Below are 5230 nucleotides of genomic sequence, written 5' to 3' on the forward strand. Positions count from 1 at the left end.
AACCAACTGCTTGTTATGCTAGAGGCAGGGATGTGAAAAATTACAGAGAAAATTCAAGTAACTATAGAGGAAGAGGTGGTTATTCCCCTGGCTTTTCTATTTTTAACAATAAACAGAAATTATGTACCTAATGCATGTGGTATCTGGTCACACTATTGATATATGCTATAGAAAGCATGGATACCCTCCAGGTTTTGGTCAAAAGTTTAGACTAGAATCTTCTTTTGCAAATCAAGTGCAATTTGAGAATGCAGATTGTTATGAGAAGGAAATGGATCAGGTATATATCTTATGAATAAAAAAACATGAACGCTCATCAGTCTGATGAAGGAAACAAGATGAACAAACATACTACAAAAAAACTCTCTAGTTAGAAGTTCGAATCTGGTACAGTTCTTCCATTCGCACGTGAGCAGTGCCAATAGATTATGGCAATTATTCAATCCTCTAATCAATCCATCTCAACTTACAGTAGAGTTAACCCTCTCACTACAGATTTTATGACTTTGACTAATGATCAAGGTAATATTCATTTTTGCAACTTAAGTGCAAAATCTTATCAAAATTCATGGATCATGGACATTGGTGCCATTGATCACATTCTATGCTACTTTGCTCTTTTTAAGCAAGGTAAGCCTGTTAACAACGTCCATGTTTGGTTACCAACTAGTAGGAGTGAGCAAGAACCGAACCAAACCGAAAAATCGAACCGAACCGAATTTTGTTGTTTGGTTCGGTTTTTCGGTGAAAACGGTTTGGTTCGGTTTTTACTTTAGGTAAAGTTTGGTGTTCGATGTTCGGTTTGGTTTGGGCGTTTTGAAAACCGAACCGACCGAAAAACCGAATTAACCGAACATTAATATAAAATATATATATTTTTAAAAAATTATATCCATATATACTTATATTAATATGTATTTTGTCTTTGTATCTTAATTATTGTTGATGTATGAGTTAATAATCGTGATTTAAATATATGTAAAAGTTTATTAGACTCTAATTATTTAAGTAGAGGGACAAAAACATATCTATATATACCTTTTCAATTCACAAATCCTAATATTTGTAATTATTAATGGAGGTTTTTATTTTATTATGTTATAATGTATTTGTAGTTTTAATTTATGGGCTTCACTTTAACTTTTTATTAAAAATTATAGACTTTATTTTAATTTTTTATTAAAAATTATAGGCTTTATTTTAACTTTTTTTATGGCTTTTTAAAATCCAAACCGATAAAAATTATGGAAACCGAACCGAACCGACCGAAATTTTCCAGTCAAAAAAACTTTGGTGTTTGGTTAAATAAAAAACGGTTTGGATTGGGATTTTCCCAAACCGAAAAAACCGAAAAAATCCTAACCGAACCGAATCGACCGATGCTCACCCCTACCAACTAGACAGCTCATTTCAGTTACACATATAGGAGTTATTAAACTTAACTCCTCCTTGAGTTTGCACTATGTGCTTCATGTGCCAAGTTAAGATTTCAACCTCATATCTGCTAGTAAACTAACTAATGACAGATTTTTTTGCTTAATTATGCATCATGGATTGTGTTTTATTCAGGAAATTCAAAGCTGGAAGATGATTGGTTTAGCTGATAAAAAAGATGGATTATATCAACTGATTTCACAAAAAGCTGAAAGTCCTGTAGTTATGAATCTTGTTCATAAGCATAAGTTTAATCTCTGACATTATAGAATAGGTCATCTCTCAGCTCTAAGATTGAAACTTCTGCATCAAATAGACTCTTCTGTTGAATTGTGTCAAAATTTAGCCTGCGATATTTGTCACTTGGCTAAGGAGAAGAAACTATCATTTCCTGTTAGCATAACAAAATCTTTGCAAATCTTTGAACTTGTGCATGTTGACATTTGGGGTCCAATAAATACTATGTCTATTAATGCATATAAGTAGTTTTTAATAGTGGTAGATGATTTAAATAAGAGATCACTTTTTGTATCCAGGCATGTCATCTTCTATGAAGATCAATTTCCATATTCAGATCACACTCCTAAAAGCTTTTTCTTCCTGACTTAGATTGTGATTTGCTTTTACTTTCAAAGACCACTCCTTTTGTTGATTCTGCACAATCTATTCCTAGCTCACCACCTACAAATTATGCAGTTTGGTCCTCCAATCCCATTGCATCTACTATTTATTCCTTCTATCCTCCCTTCTGCAGATTTTCCTGCACTTCAAAGATCTACCAAAACTTCTCATTTACCAAGCCATTTAAAAGATTTTTCTTGTTCCTTCCCTCCTTTTATTGCTAAGCATTCCACTACCCCGCATCACATTTCCACTGTTTTATCATATGACAGACTCTCCTCAGCTCATAAGACTTTATTTTAAACATCAATTATGTCATTGAACCTCATACATATAATCAGGCCATTAAGCATGAATACTGGAAACATGCCATGGCTTTTGAGATTGAAGCTTTAGAGGCCAATAATACCTAGCAAATTACAGATTTGCATTTAGGAAAATCTTCCATTGGCTGCAAATGGGGTTTCAGAATCAAATATAAGACCGATGGATCTCTAGATAGATGCAAGGGCAGATTAATAGCCAAGGGTTACTCTCAAAAAGAAGGACTTGATTTTACATATATATTTTCTCTAGTTGCTAAAATGACAAATATCAGAACTTTGCTTGCTTTAGCAGCTAAACAGAACTGGCATCTTCATCAATTAGACTTAAATAATGCCTTCTTACATGGAGATTTTAATGAGGAAGTTTATATGCAACTACCTCCTAGTTTTGATGTTCCTTCTGGAAAGGTTTGTAAGTTGCAAAAATCTATATATAGCCTTAAACAAGTCAGTAGACAATGGCACTTCAAATTGAACTTCTGCATTATTGAGCATTGGTTTTAAACATGCGGTTTTTGGTTCCTCTCTTTTCATCAAACACACTGATTCCTCTTTTATTGCTCTTGTCATTTATGTGGATGATGTGATTTTGGCAATTATTTCTCTCTCAGATATTGATATGATCAAATCCTATTTGCATAAGGAGTTCAGTATTAAAGATGTGAGTGTTTTGAAATATTTTTTGGGCTTAGAAATTGCTAGATCATCCTCTGGTATTCATCTTTCTCATAGGAAATATGCTCTTGATCTACTCAAGGACAGTGGTTTTATGGACTCCAAACCCGTTCCTTCACCTATGGTGACTTCCAGCAGGCTTATTAAGGATGAAAAGGATTTGCTTCCTAATAACACTGCCTACATACAGCTTATTGAAAAACTCTTGTATTTATGTACAATTAGGCCTGATATTTCATATGCCATTCAACAACTCTCCCAATTTCTTAATTGTCCTACTCATGCACATCAAGCTACTGCTAATAGGGTATTGAGATACATCAAAGGAGCTCCAGGTCAGGGAATTTTTCTATCTGCTTCTTCTGATTTCAAGCTCACTGCATTTACAGATGTTGATTAGGCTACATGCCCTGATACAAGAAGATCTACCTCTGGGTCTGTGTCTTTTTGGGTTCTTATTGTTATCTTAGAAATGTAAGAAGCAAACTACTGTTTCCAGGTACAGCTCAGAATCAAAATATAAAGCTCTTGCTGCTCTAACTTGTGAAATTCAATGGTTCATCTGCTTATTTCAAGATCTGCAGATGCCTATATCTTTACCTGTTCAAATTGTCTGTGATAACAGTTCTGCTTTTTAGCTTGCTTTGAATTCAGTCTTTCATGAGAGATCCAAGCATATCAAAATTGATTTCCATCTCATTTGTGAGAAAACCAATAATGGACGGATTCACTTGCTTCCTACTTCTACAGCTGCACAGTTAGTAGACTGCTTGACCAAGGCTCTTCCTCCTACAACTTTTCAATATGCTATTTCCAAGCTGATCCTTTCAGACATTTACACGCCTCAGCTTGAGAAGGAGGAGGGGGGGGTAGGTAATACCATATAGCTTATATAGCTTATGTTGTCAGCTCAGCAAGTTTGTTATAAATACACATGTGTTTGATGCTGATGGAGGGAACATGTGTTTACTTGTGTTTTAAGTTTCTGTTTCATCTTGTATAAATAGTTCTTAAGAGTAGCTATTAACGTTGTAACAAGTATTATTTTGAAATTAATCAATAAAAATTTCTCAACTTCAAGTTCCTGTTAGAAACCGTTGCTTTGGCCAGACTAGGATGGAATGATTCATCTATAAAACCAAATTCTCCTCCATTTAATCATGGCTTAGCCAACACACTTATATTCTTCCCATCGCCAATACGAATTCTCACACCTTTCTTCATCACAAGTTGAGTTTCCGCCAAGTAAAACTTAGGGTATAACTCAATTTAACTTCTAAAAAAGAAGTAATAAGGAAATATTTAGCATTAAGAACCTTAGCCAAAAGAGACTCATGTGAACTAATAAGACGCCAAGCTTAACAAGCTAAGATAGGGATATTGAAATCTAAACCTTTTTAAAGCCCAAGCCGCCAAGTTTTTTCGTAACACATAACTTATCCCATTTAACCCAATTTATCCCTTTCGTCTCAATAGAGTTTCCACCAAAATGAATTCATCATTTGTTCTAGAGCATCACACAAGTTGTGATTAACTTGCTACATGCTTACCTGGTTACAACTATAATTCATTTATTTTTTACTTCTCGCTTCCCCAATCCTATTTTTCAAATTCTTCGTTTGATCATTCAAATTGATTATATGTTAAAATGAGTTAGCAGGTGTTTGATAACCCAACTTATTACTTAAATTAATATATTAAGCATTTAATTGTTTTAAGTTGGTTTGATAACTCAAAAAGTTTCAACTTAACTTATTCAGTTAAGTCAAAAATCACTTAAAATAATAAGTCAAAAATTTTGACTTAATTTTTTACTGAAAACATTAATTAGTTATTAAATATTAACTTTATCATTAAATAAACATTATATTCTTATTATTTTCAATTATTACTGACGAATAATTGTTTTTAACTCACTTTTTTTTAATATCACAATGAGCGTATTATACTTAGATCAGCACTTAAAATTGTAAATTACTATATTTTTTGTTATAGATATTTTATTTTCTATCTTTATTTTTCTTTTTATAGTGCATATGTCATTTATTTAATATTTCCGCTCTTTAATATTATTTGGACTTCCATTTGTAACACACAACATTGATTATCATATTTAAATGGTTTTTCAGAGTTTAAAAACTACTAGTATTTTATTTTAAGGAATACATTTTAAT

This window comes from Mercurialis annua, linkage group LG5 (assembly GCF_937616625.2).
Source record: "Mercurialis annua linkage group LG5, ddMerAnnu1.2, whole genome shotgun sequence".
NCBI classification, from domain to species: Eukaryota; Viridiplantae; Streptophyta; class Magnoliopsida; order Malpighiales; family Euphorbiaceae; genus Mercurialis; species Mercurialis annua.